At 48.8% G+C, this 23,748-nt stretch overlaps 1 protein-coding gene across 5 annotated transcripts in view; it reads left to right on the top strand.

The window, feature by feature from the left end:
* Positions 1–1,277: 1,277 nt before the first annotated feature.
* LOC139250064 (zinc finger protein 239-like) overlaps positions 1,278–23,748 on the top strand; it is a 307,496-nt gene continuing 285,025 nt past the window's right edge. The window contains exons 1-2 of one of the 5 annotated variants that reach the window (XM_070872639.1): positions 1,278–2,051; positions 9,873–10,036. The gene's annotated coding sequence lies outside the window, so the exon portion shown is untranslated. Of the gene's footprint in view, positions 2,052–4,360; positions 4,625–8,376; positions 8,396–8,442; positions 8,534–9,703; positions 10,037–23,748 lie in introns of those variants that run through there. The other 4 variants (XM_070872636.1, XM_070872637.1, XM_070872638.1 and 1 more) reach the window with 4 other exon arrangements.

The following is a 23,748-nucleotide window of genomic DNA, read 5'->3' as shown; positions in this document are numbered from 1 at the left end:
CGCTGCACTGTCGGAGGTGCCGTCTTTTGGATGAAATCTTAAACCGAGCCTCCCGTCTACCCCCTCAGGTGGATGTAAAAGATCTCACGGCACTATTTTGAAGAGCAGGGGAAGTTATCCACAATACCCTAGCCAATATTTATCCCTCAACCAACATCAACAAAAACATATTATTTGGTCGCTAACACATTGCTGCTTGTGGGAGCTTGCCGTGTGCAGATTGACGGCCACGTTTCCGACATTACAACCACAAATACACTTCAAAAGTAGTTCCAGATCACAACAACTCGCTGTGTTTATAAAAACAAAGTTGCATTTCACCCCGCTTCTTAAATCGGTGTCAACACTGAGCCACGTGAGGAGATATTAAGACAGGTGACCAAAAGCTGGTAAAAGAGGCAGGTTTTAAGGAGCGCTTTAAAGGAGAGGGGTAGCGAGGCGGAGAGGTTTAGGGAGAGAATCCAGAGCTCAGGGCCCAGGCAGCTGAAGGCACGGCTGCGGTTTGTGAATTTAAAAATGATCCGCTATATGGTGCCCACTCCAAATAACAGACTTGGCAGGTCCGGAATTAGGTGCATTACCTTCCAATAGATGAAACATTTGATCTGTGCCTTCTGCAGCACATCCTGTACCCAGCAGCCAGGCCTGTGGCTCACTCACTGGGCAGCAGACCCTGTCATTGCAAACACTATTTCAATGTGTTTCCCCTCTGTAACAATCCACAACAACATTCAACACATTATATATAGTACAGACTGGAGCAAACACATCCCCCTCCTCCTCACCCCCCGGGTATAAAACCAGGCGGCCGCCCTCAGCCGCTCCCACCGGCTCCAACTCACCGACACAAAGGCCCAGCGCCGCGTCACTGGCGCCCGGCCCAAACACACTGCCCGAGCTCCGAGTCCCACTGAGGCCCGGGCCCACCTCCCTCACTCTGAGTGACAGACGCTCCGGCCAATCCGCTTCCCCCGGGAGAGCCCCGCCCCGGAAACCCGCCTCCCTCACTCTGAGTGACAGGCGCTCCGGCCAATCGGCTTCCCCCGGGAGCTCCTCACCGGGCCGCCCCTGGCCAATCAGTGCCGCTGGGAGGCGGGGTTTGCGGCCATGATTTGGGTTGAGCGAGGCTCGCGCTCGGAGCTTGGCGGTTGGGTTGAAATATTTGAATGTTTAACGGGCGGTGACCTTTGCCCCTGTGTTCCACTCCAGGACATTGTGACGTATTTACTGAGGCGACCGAGAGCTCGGGCCTGACACTAAACATCCGTAAGACAAAGGTCCTCCAGCAGCCTGTCCCCGCCGCACAGCACTGCCCCCCAGTCAGCAAGGTCCACGGCGCTGCCCTGGACACCGGGGACCATTCCCCAAACCTCGGGAGTCTCTTATCAACAAGGGCAGGCATTGACCACCAGATCCAACACCGCCTCCAGTGCAGCCTTCGGCCGCCTGAGGAAAAGAGTGTTTGAAGACCAGGCCCTCAAACCTACCACCGAGCTCATGGTCTACAGGGCTGTAGTAATAGCCGCCCTCCTGTATGGCTCAGAGACATGGACCATGTACAGCAGACAGCTCAAGTCGCTGGAGAAATACCACCATAGATGTCTCCGCAAGATCCTGCAAATCCCCTGGGAGGACAGACGCACCAACGTTAGCGTCCTCGACCAGACCAACATCTCCAGCATTGAAGCACTGACCACACTCGACCAGCTCCGCTGGGCAGGCCACATTGTCCGCATGCCAGACACGGGACTCCCAAAGCAAGCGCTCTACACGGAGCTCCGTCATGGCAAACGAGCCAAAGGTGGGCAGAGGAAACGTTACAAGGACACCCTCAAAGCCTCCCTGATGAAGTGCAACATCCCCACTGACACCTGGGAGACCCTGGCCAAAGACCGCCCTAAGTGGAGGAAGTGCATCGGGAGGTTGTTGAGCACTTCGAATCTCAACACCGCGAGCGTGAAGTGGTCAGGCACAGGCAGCGGAAGGAACGTGTGATAATTCAGTGCCACCCACCACTTCCTCCGACGAATATCGGTTCCACATGTGACAGGGTCTGTGGCTCTCATATTGGACTGTTCAACCACCAAAGATCTCATATTTTAGGAGTGGAAGCAAGCCTTCCTCAATTCCGAGGGACTGCCTATGAAAAAAAAGAGGGATTGGCGGGACAACAACAACAACAACTTGTCTTTATATAGCGCCTTTAACGCAGTAAAACGTCCTCTGGCGCTTCACAGGAGGGTCACAGATTGTTTTGTCTATTCCGGGGCAGATCTGCGATTGTCACCGAACTAATCTGCCTCCCACAATATCTACAGAATCCCGGGAATACCCGCAACCTCCCCGAGAATAGTCTTCATCATCATCGGCGGTCCCTGGAACCAGGATGACTTGCTTCCACATGGGTTCGCAGATGTTTCAATGAAGGAGCCGATATTCCAGTCCTGAACTCCAATTGAAGGGTGGAAGATGCCTGTGCCTGGATTGTTTTAACGTGTGGTGACCGTCTCACACCAGCCACCACACAGGATTGACAGAGCTCGGCCTTTATCCAGTGGCAAGGGTTAACCAGGACGGCAGGAGATCTGCTTTGCTGCAAGGACCTAGTGCGCACACATATCGCAGTGTGGGCAGGTCCGTGCTGCCCTGGGCTCTCGGCTCTTCTGGACCCCGTACCCTCATTCATCACACCTCCGCCACGATTTTTCACCGTTCCTCCGCCATGATCTCTCACTGTTCCTCCGCCACGATCTCTCACCGTTCCTCCACCACGATCTCTCACCGCACCTCCGCCACGATCTCTCACCGTTCCACCGCCACGATCTCTCACCGTTCCACCGCCACGATCTCTCACCGTTCCTCCACCACGATCTCTCACCGCACCTCCGCCACGGTCTCTCACCGTACCTCCGCCACGATCTCTCACCGTTCCTCCGCCACAATCTCTCACCGTTCCTCCGCCACGATCTCTCACCGTACCTCCGCCACGATCTCTCACCGTTCCTCCGCCACGATCTCTCACCGTTTCTCCGCCCCGACCTTCCCGCTCCTCCGCCACGATCTCTCACCGTTCCTCCGCCACGATCTCTCACCGTACCTCCGCCACGATCTCTCACCGTACCTCCGCCACGATCTCTCACCGTACCTCCGCCACGATCTCTCACCGTTCCTCCGCCACGATCTCTCACCGTTCCTCCGCCACGATCTCTCACCGTTCCTCCGCCCCGACCTTCCCGCTCCTCCGCCACGATCTCTCACCGTACCTCCGCCACGATCTCTCACCGTACCTCCGCCCCGACCTTCCCGCTCCTCTGCCACGATCTCTCACCGTACCTCCGCCACGATCTCTCACCGTTCCTCCGCCACGATCTCTCACCGTTCCTCCGCCCCGACCTTCCCGCTCCTCCGCCACGATCTCTCACCGTACCTCCGCCCCGACCTTCCCGCTCCTCCGCCACGATCTCTCACCGTACCTCCGCCACGATCTCTCACCGTTCCTCCGCCACGATCTCTCACCGTTCCTCCGCCCCGACCTTCCCGCTCCTCCGCCACGATCTCTCACCGTTCCTCCGCCCCGACCTTCCTGCTCCTCCGCCACGATCTCTCACCGTACCTCCGCCACGATCTCTCACCGTTCCTCCGCCACGATCTCTCACCGTTCCTCCGCCCCGACCTTCCCGCTCCTCCGCCACGATCTCTCACCGGTCCTCCGCCACGATCTCTCACCATTCCTCCGCCACGATCTCTCACCGTACCTCCGCCACAATCTCTCACCGTACCTCCGCCACGATCTCTCGCCGTTCCTCCGCCACGATCTCTCACCGTACCTCTGCCACGATCTCTCACCGTTCCTCCGCCCCGACCTTCCCGCTCCTCCGCCACGATCTCCCACCGTTCCTCCGCCACGATCTCTCACCGTTCCTCTGCCCCGACCTTCCCGCTCCTCCGCCACGATCTCTCACCGTTCCTCCGCCACGATCTCTCACCGTTCCTCCGCCCTGACCTTCCCGCTCCTCCGCCACGATCTCTCACCGTTCCTCCGCCACGATCTCTCACCGTTCCTCCGCCACGATCTCTCACCATTCCTCCGCCACGATCTCTCACCATTCCTCCGCCACGATCTCTCACCATTCCTCCGCCACGATCTCTCACCATTCCTCCGCCACGATCTCTCACCGTACCTCCGCCACGATCTCTCACCGTTCCTCCGCCACGATCTCTCACCGTTCCTCCGCCACGATCTCTCACCGTACCTCCGCCACGATCTCTCACCGTTCCTCCGCCACGATCTCTCACCGTTCCTCTGCCACGATCTCTCGCCGCTCCTCCGCCACGATCCCTCGCCGCTCCTCCGTCCCGATCTCTCGCCGCTCCTCTGTCCCGATCTCGCATCGTTCCTCCGCCACGATCTCTCACCGTTCCTCCGCCACGATCTCTCACCGCTCCTCCGCCACGATCTCTCGCCGCTCATCCGTCCCGACCTTCCCGCTCCTCCGCTGTACCTGGACCCCGCCGATGTTCCTGCCCACGCTCCAAACTGTGACCTGGATTTTGATGATGTCATCCAGTCGCCCACCTCGAAGCCGTCGCACACTTGTAGCAGCTCACTCTGGAAGCTGCAGTGGTATGCTCTTTTATCCTCCTGACCCACGATAGTCTTTTTTTTCCTTCAAAAATATACTTTATTTATATAAAATTTTCACAGTACATTGGAAAATAGTTCAGTACCTTGCGGTCAGCAATTCCATACAATTCGTTTGGATGCTGACAGCAGTTCCATACGATGCACCAGCGTGCATTTCATTTCAAGGTACAGTTTAGTACAATCCGTAAATCACGTTACATGTACGACTGTGCAAATAAGGGTATTACATGGAGAAGATAATAACAGGTTTACATTACATTCCGGGATACATTTCAATACCGATCATGAATCACGTTACATGTAGCACTATGCAGATGAAAGCAGTACACGGAACGGATGAGAATATGTCCTCTCGCAGGTCAGGGTGACCCACGATGTCCCAGGACCCACGCTGCTCTTTTATCCTCCTGACCTGAGGTGGTGTCCTCTCGCAGGTCGGGGTGGCCCGCGATGAATGAATGCCCCGGGAATAAGTTGCCCTGATATTGACGCTCAGATTTTAATTATTTCTCTGGTGCCCAACTTTAATATTCTCCTGAAAGTCCCACTGCAATCCAGTTCCAGTTCTATTGAGGGTGTAAAAGAAAAGATAGCCATCCGTGGCTAACTAAAGAAATAAAGGACGGTATCCAATTAAAAACAAAGGCATACAAAGTGGCCAAAACTAGTGAGTGAACAGAAGATTGGGAAGCTTTTAAAAGTCAGCAAAGAATGACAAAAAAAATCATTAAGAAAGGGAAGATAGACTATGAAAGTAAACTAGCACAAAATATAAAAACAGACAGCAAGAGTTTCTATAGGTATATAAAAAGGAAAACAGTGGCTAAAGTAAATGTTGGTCCCTCAGAGGACGAGAACGGGAATTAGTGATGGGGAACAAAGAGATAGCAGAAACTCTAAACAAATATTTTGTATCAGTCTTTAAGGTAAAGGACACAAGCAATATTCCAACAGTGGATAGTCAAGGGGTTTTCGGGGGGGTGGGGGAAAGAACTTATCACAATCACTAAAAAGTAAGATAATGGGACTAAAGGCGGATACATTCCCTGGACCTGATGACTTGCATCCTACGGTCTTAAGAGAAGTAACGGCAGGGATAGTGGATGCATTGGTTACAATTTACCAAAATTCCCTGGACTCTGGGAGGTCTCAGCAGATTGGAAAACTACAAATGTAACGCCCCTATTTAAAAAAGGAGGCAGACAAAAAGCAGGAAACTAGGCCAGTTAGCCTAACATCTGTGGTTGGGAAAATGTTGGAGTACATTATTAAAGAAACAGTCGCAGGATATTTGGAAAAGCATAATTCGGTCAGGCAGAGTCAGCGTGGATTTATGAAGGGGAAGTCATGTTTGACAAATTTGCTGGAATTCTTTGAGGATGTAACAAACATGGTGGATAAAGGGGAACCAGTGGATGTATATTTGGACCTCCAGAAGGCATTTGACAAGGTGCCACATAAAAGGTTACTGCGCAAGATAAAAGTTCACGGGGTTGGGGGTAATAGATTAGCATGGATAGAGGATTGGCTAACAGAAAACAGAGAGTCGGTATAAATGGTTCATTCTCGGATTGGCAATCAGTAACTAGTGGGGTGCCGCTGGGACCCCAACTATTTACAATCTATATTAACAACTTGGAAGAAAGGACCGAGTGTAACGTAGCCAAGTTTGCTGACGATGCAAAGATGGGATAAAAAGCAATGTGTGAGGAGGACACAAAATACCTGCAAAACGACATAGACAGGCTAAGTGAGTGGGCAAAAATTTGGCATAATGTTGGAAAGTGTGAGGTCATGCACTTTGGCAAAAAAAAAATCAAAGAGCAAGTTATTATTTAAATGGAGAAAAATTGCAAAGTGCTGCAGTTCAATGGGACCTGGGGATATTTGTGCATGAAACACAAAAGGTTAGTATTCAGGTACAGCAAGTGATCAGGAAGGCCAATGGTATCTTGGCCTTTACTGCAAAGGGGATGGAGTATAAAAGCAGGGAAGTCTTCCTACAATTACAGGGTATTGGTGAGGCCACACCTGGAATACTGCCTTGGTTTCCATATTTACGAAAGGATGTACTTGCTTTGGAGGCAGTTCAGAGAAGGTTCACTAGGTTGATTCCGGAGATGAGGGGATTGACTTACAAGGAAAGGTTGAGTAGAATGGGCCTCTACTCATTGGAATTCAGAAGAATGAGAGGTGATCTTATCGAAACGTATAAGATTGTGAGGGGGCTTGACAAGGTGGATGCAGAGAGGATGTTTCCACTGATAGGGGAGACTGGAACTAGGGGGCATAACCTTAGAATAAGGGGCCGCCCATTTAAAGCTGAGATGAGGAGAAATTTCTTCTTTCAGAGGGTTGTAAATCTGTGGAATTCGCTGCCTCAGAGAGCTGTGGAAGCTGGGACATTAAATAAATTTAAGACAGCGGTAGACAGTTTCTTAACCGATAAGGGATTAAGGGGTTATGGGGAGCGGGCAGGAAAGTGGACCTGAGTCTATAATCAGATCAGCCATGATTGTATTAAATGGCGGAGCAGGCTCCAGGGGCCTTACGGCCTACTCCTGCTCCTATTTCTTATGTTCTTATGTAAAAGGCCGATGATAATCAGCCCTTGATGAATCGACTGACTGTGGCAGATCGGGATGTGATCTTTGGGTTTGAGCTTCCCGTATGCTAATCTTCTCCTTCTAACACCCTGTAAAAGGAGTTTACAAAAGTCATCACTGTAAGTACAGGATAGAACTTCAGAACATTCTCTCCTTCTTGTTCCTGTCCCGTGGGTCATGCAGCGCCGATACACCTGGGTAATCTGGGCCTGTCACTGATGGTAAAACCCGCAGCTCCCGCCCCGCTGGACACACACGTGACAACCAATGGGCCAATGGTTTCCTGCTGCCCTCCACGCACCTGGTGCCAGGCTCAATACATGGCAATTCTGTGGTGTTGGTGCACTCCCCGCGTCCGCCACCCCCCACCACTGTTGCCAGGCTCAATACTCGGCCATCCTGTGGGGTTTGTGCCCTCCCCTGGTGCCAGGCTCAATACTCGGCCATTCTGTGGGATTTGTGCCCTCCCCTGGTGCCAGGCTCGGTATACGCCCATCCTGTGGGGTCGGTGCCCTCCCCTTGTGCTAGGCTCGGTATATGGCCATCTTGTAGGGTTTGTGCCCTCCCCTAGTGCCAGGCTACCGCGGTATACACCCATCCTGTGGGGTCTGTGCCCTCCCTTGGTTCCAGGCTCGGTATATGCCATCCTGTGGGGTGGGTGCCCTCCCCTGGTGCCAGGCTCGGTATACACCATCCTGTGGGGTGGGCGCCCTCCCGTGGTGCCAGGCTCGGTATACGCCCATCCTGTGGGGTGGGTGCCCTCCCCGACATGACATCATAGAGACTGCGTTGCCAGGTTACTGTGTCACACAGCTCGCGTTGCTGGGGTTTGACGTCACACACCCCTTCTTGCCGGGTTGTGACGTCACGCAGCTCATGCGACCGAATTGGTGACGTCATTGGCGCTGAGTGAGTGGCGGCGCGGGTTCGAATCGTAGCCACGTAGCAAGCCGCCTCCGACAGTGGGAGTGGGCGGGGTAAATGGCAGAAACAGGGCCGCGATTGGTGGGCGGCCTGTCAATCAGGTCAATCAGCCAATTGCAGGGGCAGACAACGCATCCCTGAGCGCGCTGTGAGGCGGCACTGCGCATGTGCGGGATCTCCGCAGGCTGGCCTTTGGTGAAGGTAAACAAAATGGCCGAAAGTGAGCGGAGCTGAGCGGCACCGGGGGGGGGGCCGAGGGAGAGTGTCCCGGGGGGGAGGGCAAAAGAGACACACGGGCGCACAGACTGACACAGGAGGCACACCCCCAGAATGACTGGGGAGGGAGGAGACAAACCGGGTGTGAGAGTGGTGGGGGTTCCTGGGAAAGCTGACGGACTCCTGTAATTGTCCCCCACTCCTCTCCCCCTCCCATCCCCTTTCCTCCCCCTCCCCTCGGCTTCTCGTCACCGGGGCCCAGTGAGATCAGACGGTGTTCAACCCGGGGGCCCAGTGAGATCAGACAGTGTGTAACCCGGGGTCCCAGTGAGATCAGACAGTGTGTAACCCGGGGGCCCAGTGAGATCAGACAGTGTGTAACCCGGGGGCCCAGTGAGATCAGACGGTGTTTAACCCGGGGGCCCAGTGAGATCAGACAGTGTGTAACCCGGGGGCCCAGTGAGATCAGACAGTGTGTAACCCGGGGGCCCAGTGAGATCAGACAGTGTGTAACCCGGGGCCCAGTGAGATCAGACAGTGTGTAACCCGGGGGCCCAGTGAGATCAGACGGTGTTTAACCCGGGGGCCCAGTGAGATCAGACAGTGTGTAACCCGGGGCCCAGTGAGATCAGACAGCGTGTAACCCGGGGGCCCAGTGAGATCAGACAGTGTGTAACCCGGGGCCCAGTGAGATCAGACAGTGTGTAACCCGGGGGCCCAGTGAGATCAGACGGTGTTTAACCCGGGGGCCCAGTGAGATCAGACAGTGTGTAACCCGGGGCCCAGTGAGATCAGACAGCGTGTAACCCGGGGGCCCAGTGAGATCAGACAGTGTGTAACCCGGGGGCCCAGTGAGATCAGACAGTGTGTAACCCGGGGGCCCAGTGAGATCAGACAGTGTGTAACCCGGGGGCCCAGTGAGATCAGACGGTGTTTAACCCGGGGGCCCAGTGAGATCAGACAGTGTGTAACCCGGGGGCCCAGTGAGATCAGACGGTGTTTAACCCGGGGGCCCAGTGAGATCAGACAGTGTGTAACCCGGGGGCCCAGTGAGATCAGACAGCGTGTAACCCGGGGGCCCAGTGAGATCAGACAGTGTGTAACCCGGGAGCCCAGTGAGATCAGACAGTGTGTAACCCGGGGGCCCAGTGAGATCAGACAGTGTGTAACCCGGGGGCCCAGTGAGATCAGACCGTGTGTAACCCGGGGTACCAGTGAGATCAGACAGTGTGTAACCCGGGGGCCCAGTGAGATCAGACAGTGTGTAACCCGGGGGCCCAGTGAGATCAGACGGTGTGTAATCCGGGGAGAATTCTGGTGATTTTCTCTAAGTCCAGACGGGCGGGACAGAGATCTGAGGAAAAGGATAAAATCAAACAGAAATACTGGACATATACTTTTCTGAAACTTTGGAAAAACACTTTACACTACATTCCACTTCACAACATTAATCTTCTAATTTTCTGCCCTGTGATAATTAGATCCCGGTGAATGGCGGAGTGATTGAGAAAGTTCCACAGCTGGAAGGAAACAGGGATTGTGGACTGAGGAACAACAGCAGGTGAACCAGCATAGGATTGTGAGAGCACCAACCAGTGAGCCCCTTCTGATTGAAAGCGCTTCAATAGATCGACTGGGGAGAACGGTAAGAGAAAGTGCCATTTACTCAGATACACACCGGTCCTGTAGACAGTACACACAGGTTACAAGGTAAGACAGGAAATGAGACCGGGGGAGACTAACCACCGAGCACAATTATCCAGCATGAGGCCATGCAATGGGATGTGAAGTGAGATCAGTTTCTGTCTAAACACAGTCACAGTGAATCTTGTGTGTGTTTTAGAGTAAAGGGCTTTGATCTTAGAGGTGACTCCAGTTTGAGGCCGAGCCCAGCAGATGGACCGGTCTCTGTACATTAGGTGCGGCTGAACTCACACTGACACCATCAGAGCTCAATGTTCAAATATTTTCCATCTGGTGAGAGAGCCAATGGAAAGATTGAACCGGAAGCACATCATCAATTCACTGATCACGGTGCACAGACCGATCTGAAAGACCAGCACGGCCTATCACCCACAGAATCAAGTATTCATTCATCAACATTTAGAATTATAAGAAAATATATTGATAACTACTTTATATTGATAACTACTAATATTGAAGCATTGATCACTAGAGATGTGTAGTATTCTAATATACTGAAACACAGATATGGAGAGTTGCAATTTATTGATTGGCCTCATACTTGACCCCAGGGTGAGCTTCCGAACCCATATTCCCTCAATCACCAAGTACGCTTACTTCCACCTCCATAACATCGCCGGTCTCTGCCCCTTCCTCAGCTCATCTGCTCAAACCCTCATCCATGCCTCTGATCGGCCTCACACCTCACACTCTCCGTAAACTTAAGCTTAAACCTAGGGAGCATAGTTTTAAGGTGGTTGGTGGAAGGTTCAGAGGGGATTTGAGGGAGGGGCTTCTTTACGCAGAGGGTTGTGGGGATCTGGAACGCACTGCCTGGAAGAGTGGTGGACACAGAAGCCCTCACCACTTAAGAGATGGTTGGATGGGCACTTAAAGTGCCGTAACCTGCAGGGTTACAGACCTCGAGCTGGTAATTGGGATTAGACTAGATCACCTCTTGTTGGCCAGAGCAGATATAATGGTAAGTGCTGCACGGAATCGAATATGGCCAGGGTGATCTTGACTAGTTTCGATCGCCTAGATGGGTAGGAGAGAAATGTTGCCAGATTTTTTTCCCATAAATTGGCCTGGGTTTTTACCTGTTTTTTGCCTCTCCCAGGCCATCACATGGTTCTGGTTGAGGTGGAGTGTAGAATGTTTCGGTGCAAGGGGTGTCGCAGTTGTGTGAGGCGCGCTGGTTGCTATTTACCTTTCCACCATTGTTCATAGATTTATATATAACCTTCAGGGCTGCTGACCGAGGGCCGTGCGGCTCTTTGTCGGCCGGCACGGACACGATGGTCAGAAATGGCCTCCTTCTGTGCTGTAAATTTCTATGTTTCGAAAATACTCCTGCCCGTATTCTTATTCAAGAACACAAGTAGCAGGAGTTGGTCATACGGACCCTCCCATCTGCTCCACCATTCAGTAAGATCTCTATTCGATAAAGAATTTTAAAGATTCACAACTCTCTGAGTGAAGAAATAGCTCCTCTTAGTCTTAAATGACCGATCTCTTATCCTAATGCTAGATCCCCTAACTCACGACTATCCAGCCCTTGTCAGTTCCTCCTAAGAATTTTATATGTTTCAATGATATCACCTTCCGTTCTTCTAAACTCCAGAGAATATAGGCCTATTCTACTCAATCTGTCCTCAGCCCTCTCATCCCAACTTGTACCAATTTCCGTTCACCCATCACCCCTGAGCTCGCTGAACTACATTGGCTCCTGGTCCATCAATGCACCGCTTTCAAAATTCTCATCCTTGTTTTGAAATCCATCCAGGACCTTGCCCCTCCCTATTGCTGTAACCTCCTCCAGCGCGACAACTCTCAGATCTTTGCATTCCTCCAATTCTGGCCTCTTGAGCAGCTCCAATTTTCATTCCACCAATATTGGTGGCCGTACCTTCAGCTGCCAAGTCCATAAGCTCTGGAATTCCCTCCCTAAACCCCTCCACCTTTAAAACGCTCCTTAATACCTAGCCTTTTGGACCAGCTTTCAGTCACCTGTGCTAATATTTCCTTACGTGACTGGGCGTAAAATTTTGTTTGCTAACAGTCCTGTGAAGTGCCTTGCGACATTTTACTACGTTTAAGGCGTGATATAAATGCAATTTGTTGCTGAAATCTGAAGATATTTTGAATTATAATGATACGAAACTACAGGCATGGGGAATTGCAATAGATTGATAACTACAGAGGAAAAGGATTGTTATGTATTGCCAATAGCGTGAATTCTTTTAAGGTGAGGTGACCCTTGCACATTAGCTACCGCACGGGCTTGGCAGAGCAAGGTCTTGGTCCAATGGCAAGGGGATCCAAGATGACTGGAGACCAGGCTGTGCTGCATGTTTCCTCTGGCACTGATTCTCACTGGAATACAGTTTCTTCTGGCACTGACTCTCTCTGGGGTACAGTTTCCTGTAGCACTGACTCTCCCTGGGGTACTGTTTCCTCTGGCACTGACTCTCACTGGAATACAGTTTCCTCTGGCACTGATTCTCACTGGAATACAGTTTCCTCTGGCACTGATTCTCACTGGAATACAGTTTCCTCTGGCACTGATTCTCACTGGAATGCAGTTTCCTCTGGCACTGACTCTCACTGGGGTACAGTTCCTCTGACACAGATTTACTATGTACCTAATTTGTGCTGTCCCTGCCCTTATTAGGAGAAATAAAAAAGCAAATTATTATTTAAATGGGGAGAGATTACAATATGTCTTGTACAGAGGGATCTGGGGGTCCTTGTACATTAAACACAAAAATTTAGCATGCAGTTACTGCAATTAATTAGGAAGGCAAATAGAATGCTGGCCTTTATTGCAAGGGGGATGGAGTATAAAAGTGGGGAAGTCCTGATGCAACTGTATATAGCATTGGTAAGACCACACCTGGAGTACTACGTACAGTTTTGGTCTCCTTATTTAAGGAAGGATATACTTGCACTGGAGGCTGTTCAGAGAAGGTTCACGAGGTTGATTGCTGAGATGAAAGGTTGAGCAGGTTGGGCCTATACTCCTTGGAGTTTAGAAGATTTAGAGGTGATCTTTTGAAATGTATAAGATTTTGAGGGGGCTTGACAGAGTAGATACAGAGAGGATGTTTCCCCTCGTGGGGGTATCTAGAACTAGGGGGCATAGTTTCAGGATAAGGGGTCGCTCATTTAAAATGGAGGTGATGATGAATTTCTCCAGGAGGGCTGTGAATGTTTTGAATTTTTTACCTCAGAGAGCTGTGGGGGCTGGGTCATTGAATGTATTTAAAGTGGAGATAGACAGATTTTTGAAAGATAAAGGAGTCAAGGATTATGGGGAGCGGGCAGGGAAGTGGAGTTGAGGCCTGGATCCAATCAGCCATGATCTTATTGAATGGCGGAGCAGCCTCGATAGGCCAAATGGCCAACTCCTGCTATTTCTTATGTTCGATACCTGCCCTTTGAGTGTTTGACGGGACAGTGTAGAGGGAGCTTTACTCTAGATCTAATCCAGGCTGTACCTGCCCTGGGAGTGTTTGATGGATAATGTAGACGGAGATTTACTGTCTCTCTAACCTGTGCTAACCGAGCAAGTTGTGAGGACACAACAAATGTACAAAGGGATATAGATAGGCTAAATGAGTGGGGAAAACTTTGGCAGATAGAGTATAATGTGGGAAAACGAGGTTATCCACTTTGGTTGGGGAAATAATAAAGCAAATTATTTAAATTGTGAGATTACGAAATGCGGTGGTTTAGCGGGATCTGGGGGTCTTAGTACATTAAACACAAAAATTTAGCATGCAGTTACTGCAATTAATCTGGAAGGCAAATGGAATGTTGGCCTTTATTGCAAGGGGGATGGAGTATAAAAGTAGGGAAGTCCTGCTACAACTGTACATGGCGTTGATAAGACCACACCTGGAGTACTGCGTACAGTTTTGGTCTCCTTATTACAGGAAGGATACACTTGCACTGGAGGCAGTTCAGAGAAGGTTCCTGAGGTTGATTACTGAGATGAAGGGGTTTTCATAATGAGAAAGATTGAGCAGATTGGGCCTGTAATCATTGGAGTTTAGAAGACTTAGAGGTGATCTTATTGAAACGTATAAGATTCTGAGGGGGCTTGACAGGGTAGATACAGAGAGAATGTTTCCCCTCGTGAGGGAATCTAGAACTAGGGGCATAGTTTCAGGATAAGGGGTTGCTGATTTAAAAGGGGAATGAGGAGGAATTTCTTCTCTGAGGGTTGTGAATCTCTGGAATTCTCTACCTCAGAGAGCTGTAGCGGCTGGGTCATTGAATGTCTTTAAGGTGGAGATAGACAGATTTTTGAACGACAAAGGAGTCAAGGATTATGGGGAGTGGGCGGGGAAGTGGAGTTGAGACCTGGATCCAATCAGCCGTGATCTTATTGAATGGCGGAGCAGGCTCCGTGGAGCCAAATGGTCTACTGCTCCTATTTCTTATGTTCCATGCCTGCCCTGGGAGTGTTTGATGGGACAGTGCAGAGGGAGGATTGCTCTGTATCTAACCCATGCTGCACATGCCCCGGGAGTTTTTGACAGGACAGTGTACAGGGAGCGTAATGCTGTATCTAACCCGTGCTGTACCTGTCCTGGGAGTCTCTGATGGGACAGTGTAGGCGGAGGTTTACTCTGTATCTAATCCGTGCTCTACCTGCCCTGGGAGCATTTCGTTAGACAGTGTACATAAGAGCATAAGGAACAGGAACAGGAGTAGGCCATACGGCCCCTCGATCCTGCTCCGCCATTCAATAAGATCATGGAATCAGCTCCACTTCCCCGCCCGCTCCCCATAACCCCTTATCCCCTTATCGTTTAAGAAACTGTCTATTTCTGTCTTAAATTTATTCAATGTCCCAGCTTCTACAGCTTTCTGAGGCAGCGAATTCCACAGATTTCGAACCCTGTGAGAGAAGAAATTTCTCCTCATCTCTGTTTTAAATGGGCGGCCCCTTATTCTTAGATCATGCCCTCTAGTTCTCGTCTCCTCCATCAGTGGAAACATCCTCTCTGCATCCACCTTGTCGAGCCCTCTCATAATCTTATACGTTTCGATAAGATTGCCTCTCATTCTTCTGAACTCCAGTGAGTAGAGGCCCAACCTACTTAACCTTTCCTCATAAGTCAACCCTCTCATCCCTGGAATCAACCGAGTGAACCTTCTCTGAACTGCCTCCAAAGCAACTATATCCTTTTGTAAATATGGAAACCAAAACTGCACACAGTATTCCAGGTGTGGCCTCACCAAAAACGTGTATAGCTGCAGCAAGACTGCCCTGCTTTTATACTCCAACCCCTTTGCAATAAAGTCCAAGATACCATTCGCCTTCCTGATTACTTGCTGTATCTGCATACTATCCTTTTGTGTTTCATGCACAAGTACCCCCAAGTCCCGCTGTACTGTGGCACTTTGCAATCTTTCTCCATTTAAATAACAACTTTCTCTTTGATTTTTTTCTGTCAAAGTGCATGACCTCACACTTTCCAACATTATACTCCAACTGCCAAATTTTTGCCCACTCACTTAGCCTGTCTATGTCCTACAGATTTTTTGTGTCCTGCTCACACATTGCTTTTCCACCCATCTTTGTATTGTCAGCAAACTTGGCTACGTTACACTCAGTCCCTTCTTCCAAGTCGTTAATATAGATTGTAAATAGTTGGGGACCCAGCACTGATCCCTGCGGCACCCCACTAGTTACTGGTTGCCAACCAGAGAATGAACCATTTATCCCGACTCTCTGTTCTCTATTAGTTAGCCAATCCTCTATCCATGCTAATATATTACCCCCAACTCCGTGAACTTTTACCTGGTGCAGCATCCTTTTATGTAGCACCTTGTCAAATGCCTGCTGGAAGTCCAAATACACCATATCCACTGGTTCCCCTTTATCCACCCTGTTCGTTACATCCTCAAAGAACTCCAGCAAATTTGTCAAACATGACTTCCCCTTCATAAATTCTTGCTGACTCTGCCTGATCGAATTTTGCTTATCCAAATGTCCTGCTACTGCTTCTTTAATAATGGACTCGGGCAACATTTTCCCAACCACAGCTAACTGGTCTATAGTTTCCTGTTTTTTGTCTGCCTCCTTTTTTAAATCGGGGCGTTACATTTGCAGTTTTCCAATCTGCTGGGACCTCTCCAGAAACCAGGGAATTTTGGTAAATTACAACCATTGCATCTACAATCCCTGCCGCTACTTCTCTTAAGACCCTAGGATGCAAGCCATTAGGTCCAGGGGATATATCTGCCTTTAGTCCCATTATCTTACTGAGTACCACCTCCTTAATGATTGTGATTGTGTTAAGTTCTTTTCCCCCCCCACCCCATAGCCCCTTGACTATCCACTGTTGGAATATTGTTGGTGTCCTCTAACGTAAAGACTGATACAAAATATTTGTTCAGAGTTTCTGCCATCTCCATGTTTCCCATTATTAATTCCCCGGTCTCGTCTCTAAGGGACCAACATTTACTTTAGCCACTCTTTTCCTTTTTATATACCTATAGAAACTCTTGCTATCTGTTTTTATATTTTGTGCTAATTTACTCTCATAGTCTATCTTCCCTTCTTTATTTTTTTAGTCGTTCTTTGCTGACTTTTAAAAGCTTCCTAGTCTTCTGTCCTCCCACTAGTTTTGGTCACTTTCTATGCCCTTGTTTTTAGTTGGATACCATCCTTTATTTCTTCAGTTAGCCACGGATAGCTATCTTTTCTCTTGCACCCTTTGCTCCTCACAGGAATGTATTTTTCTTGAGAGTTGTGAAATATCTCCTTAAATGTACACCACAGTTCATCAACCGTCCTACACATTAATCTATTTTCTCAGTCCACTTTACCCAACTCTGCCCTCATACCTTCATAGTCTCCTTTATTTAAGCTTAGTACGCTGGTTAGAGATCCAACTTTCTCACCTTCCATCTGAATTTGAAATTCAATCATGTTATGATCACTCATTCCGAGAGGATCCTTTACTAGGAGATTGTTTATTAATCCTGTCTCATTACACAGGATCAGATCTAAGATAGCCTGCCTCCTGGTTGGTTCTGTTACATACTGCTCAAGGAACCTGTTCCTTATGCACTCCATGAACTCCTCCTCAAGGCTGCCCTGACCAATTTGATTTGTCCAATCAATATGGACGTTAATATCGCCTATGATTATTGCTGTTCCCTTTTTACAAGCCCCCACTATTTCATGGTTTATGCTGCGACCAACAGAGTTGTTACTGTTCGGGGACCAAAAGACTATGCCCACCAGTGACTTTTTCCCCTTATTATTCCTTATCTCCACCCAAATTGTCTCAACACCCTTATCATTTGAGCCAATATCGTTTCTTACTATTGCAGTGATTCCATTCTTTATCCATAGAGCTACTCCACCTCCTTTTCCTTTCTGTCTATCCTACCGGATTGTCAAGTACCCCTGAATATATAATTCCCGGTCCTGGTCACCTTGCAACCACGTCTCTGTAATGGCTATCAGATCATACCCATTTGTCTCAATTTGTGCCGTTAACTTATCTATTTTGTTACAAATGCTACGTGCATTTAGACACAGTGCCTTTAAGGTTTTTTTAAATCTTTTTTTCCTGCTTGTATCCTCTCCTTCAAATTCACTTTCTTTATTTTTGCTTTCTAATTCCAGCTTTACTCCTCTCTCTATTGAATCTATTTTCAGGTTCCCAACACCCTGTCAAGCTAGTTTAAACCCTCCCCAACAACACTAGCAAACCCACCCGCAAGGATATTGGTCCCTGCTCTGTTGAGGTGCAACCCGTCCGGCTTGTACAGGTCCTGCCTCCCCCAGAAGCAGTCCCAATGCCTCAGGAAACTAAAGCCCTCCCACCTGCACCATCTCTCCAGCCATCTGCTCGATCCTCCTATTTCTGTACTCACTAGCTCGTGGCACCAGGAGTAATCCAGAGATTACTACCTTTTGAGGTCCTGCTTTTTAATTTCTCTCCTAGGTCCCTAAACTTTGCCTGCAGAACCTCATCCCTCTTCCTACCCATGTCATTGGTACCGATGTGAACCATAACCTCTGGCTGTTCAACCTCTCCCCCCAGAGTGCAGAGAGAGCTTTACTCTCTACATAACCCGTGCTGTACCTGTCTTGTGAGTGATTGATGGGACACTTCAGAGGGAGCTTTGCTCTGTATCGAACCCATGCTCTACCTGCCCTGTGAGCTTTGATGGGTTGGTGTAGGGGAAGCTTTCCTCTATATCTAACCCATACTCTACCTGCCCTAGTTGTGTCTGATAGGACAGTGTAGAGGGAGGTTTACTCTATCTAATCCAAGCTGTACCTGTCCTGGGAGTGTTTGATAGGAGAGTGTAGAGGGAGGTTTACTCTCTATCTAACATAAGCTGTACCTGCTCTTGGAATATTTGATGGGACAGTGTAGAGGGAACTTTGCTCTATATCTAATCCATGCTGTAGCTGCCCTGCAAGTGTTTGATGGGACAGTGTAGACGGAACTTTACTCTGTTTCTGACACGTGCTGTACCTGCTCTGGGAGTTTTTGATGGGACAGTGTAGAGGGAGATTTATTCTATATCTAAAATTTTGCTATACCTGCCCTGCGACTGTTTGATGTGGCAGTGTAGAGGGAGCTTTACTCTGTATCTAACCCGTGCTGTACCTGCCCTGAGAGTATTTGATGGGACAATGTAGAGGGAGCTTTACTTTGTATCTAACCCGTGTTGTACCTGCTCTGCGAGTGTTTGATGGATAATGTAAACGGAGATTTACTCTGTATCTAACCTGTGCAAACTTAGCAAGTTGTGAGGAGGATGCAAAGAATCTACAAAGGGATATAGAGAGGCTAAGTGAGTGGGAAAAACTTTGGCAGATGGAGTATAATGTGGGAAAATGTGTAGTTATCCACTTTGGTCGGAGAAATAAAACAGCAAATTATTATTTAAATGGGGAGAGATTACAAAATGTGATAGTACAGAGGGATCTGGGGGTCCTTGTACATTAAACACACAAAGTTAGTGTGCAGTTACAGCAATTAATTAGGAACACAAATGGAATGTTGTCCTTTATTGCAAGGGGGATGGAGTATAAAAGTAAGAAAGTCCTTCTGCAACTGTACAGGGCATTGGTGAGACTACACCTGGAGTACTGCGTACAGTTTGGTCTTATTTAAGGAGGAGTATACTTGCACTGGAAGCAGTTCAGAGAAAGTTCCCGAGGTTGATTACTGAGATGAAGGAGTTGTCATAAGAAGAAAGGTGAAGCAGGTGGGGCCTGTACTCTTTGGAGTTTAGAAGACTTAGAGGTGATCTTATTGAAACGTATAAGATTCTGAAGGGGCTTGACAGGGTTGATACAGAGAGGATGTTTCCCCTTGTGGAGGAATCTAGAACTAGGGAGCATAGTTTCAGAATAAGAGGTAGCTCATTTAAAACTGAAATGGAGGAATTTCTTATCTGAGGGATGAGAATCTTTGGGATTCTCTACCTCAGAGAGCTGTGGAGGCTGGGTCATTGAATGTATTTAAGGTGGGGATAGACAGATTTTTGAATGATAAGGGAGTCCAGGGTTATGGGGAGTGGATGGGCAAGTGGAGTTGAGGCCAGGATCAGATCAACCATGATCTTTTTGAATGGCGGAGCAGGCTCGAGGGGCCAAATGGCCAACTCCTGCATCTATTTCTTATGTTCTATACCTATCCTTGGAGTGTTTGATGGGACAGTGTAAAGGGAGCTTTCCTCTATATTTAATCCAGGCTGTACCTGTCCTGGGAGTGTTTGATGGAACAGTGTAGAAAGAGATTTACTCTGTATCTAACCAGTATTGTACCTGTCCTGGGAGTGTCTGATGGGACAGTATAGAGAGAGGTTTACGCTATCTAATCCGTGTTGTACCTGCCCTGGTGGGATAGTGTACACAGGACTTTACTCTGTATCTGACCCATGCTGTACCTGCTTTGGGAGTGTTTGGGGCAGTGTAGAGGTAGGTTTACTCTGTATCTAACCTGTGCTGTACTTGTCCTGGGAGTGTTTGATGGGACAGTGTAGAAGGAGCCTTGCTCTTATCTAGCATATGCTATGCCTGCCCTGGCATTGTTTGATCGGGGAGTATAGAGGGAGCTTTACCCTCTGCCTAACCCATGCAATACCTGCCCTTGGAGTGTCTGTTGGCCGGTGTCGAGGAAACTTTACTCTGTATTTAACCCGTGCTGTACCTCCCCTGGGAGTGTTTGATGGGACAGTATAGAGGGAGCTTTACTCTGTATCTAACCCATGCTGTGTGGGCCCTTGGAGTATTTGATGGGACAGTGAAGTGGGACCATTACTGTGTATTAAGACCCAAGGTTGCAAGCTATCAGGTCCAGGGGACTTTTCCATCTTTAGTCCCATTATTTTATTGAGCCTTTTTTTTGTGATAGTGATTGCTTTAAGTTCCTCCCTCGCTATAGCCTCTTGATTATCTATTATTGGGATGTTTTTAGTATCTTCTACCGTGAAGACTGATACAAATTATTTGTTCAAAGTCTCTGCCATTTACCTGTTCCCTATTATTAATTCCCCAGTCTCGTCCTCTAAGGGATCAACATTTACTTTAGCTACCCTATCCTTTTTACATACCTGTAGAAGCTCATACTATCTTTTTTTATATTGCTTGCTAGTTTACTCTCATAATCTATCTTCCCTCTCTATTATTTCTTTAGTCATCATTTGGTGTTTTTTTTAAAAATTGCCAATGCTCCAGCCTCCCACTGATCTTGGCCACTTTGTATGACATTGTTTTCAAATTGATATCATCCTTTACTTCCTTCGTTAGCCACGGGTGATTCTCCCTTCGCTTAAAGTCTTTCCTTCTCACTGAAATATATTTTTGTTGAGTTATGAAATATTTCCTTTATTGTTTGTCATTGCTTCTCAACTGTCTTACACTTTAATCTATTTTCCCAGTCAACTTAAGCCAACTTTTTTTTTAATATGTTCACAGGGTGTGGGCGTCGCTGGCAAGGCCAGCATTTATTGCCCATCCCTAATTGCCCTTGAGAAGATGGTGGTAAGCCACCTTCATGAACTGCTGCAGTCCGTGTGGTGATGGTAGTGCCACAGTGCTGTTAGTGAGGGAGTTCCAGGAATTTGACCTCGCGACGATGAAGGAATGGCGATATGCTTTCAAGTCAGGATGGTGTATGACTTGGAAGGGAACGTGGAGGTGGTGGTGTTCCCATGCGCTTGCTGCCCTTGTCCTTCTTGATGTTAGAGATCGCGGGTTTGGGAGGTGCTGCCGAAGAAGCCTTGGCGAGTTGCTGCAGTGCATCTTGTAGATGGTACACACTGCAGCCACGGTATGCCAGTGGTGGAGGGAGTGGGTGTTTAAGGTGGTGGATGGGGTGCCAATCAAGCGGGCTGCTTTGTCCTGGATGGTGTCGAGTGTTGTTGGAGCTGCGCTCATCCAGGCAAGTGGAGAGTATTCCATCACACTCCTGACGTGTGCCTTGTAGATGATGGAAAGGCTTTGGGGAGTCAGGAGATGACACACTCGCCTCAGAATACCCAGCCTCTGACCTGCTCTTGTTGCCACAGTATTTATTTGGCAGGTCCAGTTAAGTTTCTGGTCAATGGTGACCCCCAGGATGTTGATGGTAGGGGATTCGGCGATGGTAATGCCATTGAATGTTAAGGGGCGGTGGTTAGACTCTCACTTGTTGGATATAGTCATTGTCAGGCACTCGAGTGGCGCGAATGTTACTTGCCACTTATCAGCCCAAGTCTGAATGTTGTCCAGGGCTTGCTGCAAGCGGGCATGGACTGCTCCATTATCTGAAGAGTTGCGAATGGAACTGAATACTGTGCAGTCATCAGCGAACATCCCCAGTTCTGATTTTTGTCCTTTGTAGTCGCCTTTATTTAGAATCAGGGCACTGGTTTGAGGTCTGACTTTCTCACCCTCCAACTTAATTTGAAATTCAACCATGTTATGATCACTTTCTCCGAGAGGATCCTTTACTATGAGATAATTTATTAATCTTGTCTCATTGCACAGTACCAGATCTAAGATAGCCTGCTCCCTGATTGGTTCTTCAACTTACTGTTCAAGGAAACCATCCCGGGTACACTCTTATAAACTCTTCCTCAAGTCTACCTTGGCCAATTTGATTTGTCTAATCAATATGAAGATTAAAGTCGCCCATGATTATTGCCGTACCTTTCTTACAAGCCTCCATTATTTCTTGATTTATTCTCCGTCCAACAGTGTAGCTACTGTTAGGGGGCCTATGGACTACGCCCACCAGTGACTTCTTCCCCTTATTATTTCTTATCTCCACTCAAACTGATTCTACATCTTGATCTTCTGAGCCAATATCATTTCTCACTACTGCACTGATCTCATCCTTTATTAAGAGAGCTACCTCACCTTTTCCTTTCTGTCTATCCTTCTGAATTGTTAAATACCCCTGAATATTCAGTTCCCAGCCTTGGTCACCTTGCAACCACATTTCTGTAATGGCTATCAGATCATACCCATTTGTATCTATTTGTGCCGTCAACTCATCTATCTTGTTACAAATGTTGCGTGCATTCAGATAAAGAGCTTTTAATTTTGTCTTTTTACCATTTTCCCCTGCTTTGACCCTACTTTCTGTTGCACTCTTATTTTATACATTCTGTCCCTTCCTGTCACAGTCTGGTTATCATTTCCCCCACCGCTACCCTGCTCTATTGCCTTCTCCTTGCTCTTTGACTTTTTAAATTTCCGCTCACCTGAACCCTCCCCCCTTCCCCCCCCCCCCCCACCCCCAGTACTGGTGCCAGTGCCCCATGAACCGAAACCCATTTCTCCCACACCAGTCTTTGAGCCAGGTGTTATCTCTCTGATCTTATTTACCCTATGCAAATTTGCTCGTGGCTCGGGTAGTAATCCAGAGATTATTGCCTTTGTGGTTCTGCTTTTTAATTTAGCCCCTAGCTGCTCAAAATCCCTCAGCAGAACCTCTTTCTTTGTTCTGTCTATGTCATTGGTCCCTATGTGGGCCACGACAACTGGATCTTCCCCCTCCCACTCTCCAGCCCGGAGGAGATGTCCTTAACCTTGGCACCGGGCTGGCAACACAGCCTTCGGGACTCCCGCTCTCGGCTGCAGAGAACAGTATCTATCCCCCGAACTATACTCTTTCCTACCACTACAACATTTATTTTTACTCCCCCCATTGAATGGCCCCCTGTACCACGGCGCTGTGGTCAGTTTGCTCATCCTCCCTGCAGTCCCCGCCCTCGTCCAAACAGGGAGCAAGAATCTCGTACCTGTTGGACAATTGCAAGGGCTGAGGCTCCTCAATCACTACCTCCTGGGCCCCCACAGCTGCCTCGCTCGTAGTCACACCCTCCTGTCCCTGACCACGGACCAAATTTGAATGAATTAATCTAAGGGGTGTGACAGCCTCCTGGAACACAGTGTCCAGGTAACTCTCCCCCTCCCTGATGTGTCGCAGTGTCTGCAGCTCGGACTCCAGCTCATCAACGCGGAGCCGAAGTTCCTCGAGCAGCCAACACTTACTGCAGATGTGGTCGCCGTAGGCCTCAATGGGGTCAACCAGCTCCCACATGTAGCAGCAGTAACACATCGCCTGCCCTGCCATCTCGAATGGGTTTAATTAAGTTTTCACGTTTTGAAAGTTTAGATTTTTAATCCCAGCT

This window comes from Pristiophorus japonicus, unplaced genomic scaffold, assembly GCF_044704955.1.
Source record: "Pristiophorus japonicus isolate sPriJap1 unplaced genomic scaffold, sPriJap1.hap1 HAP1_SCAFFOLD_343, whole genome shotgun sequence".
Classification (NCBI taxonomy): domain Eukaryota; kingdom Metazoa; phylum Chordata; class Chondrichthyes; family Pristiophoridae; genus Pristiophorus; species Pristiophorus japonicus.
The sequence above is the reverse complement of the archived record's forward strand: the minus strand, read 5'-3'. Positions and strand labels throughout refer to the sequence as shown.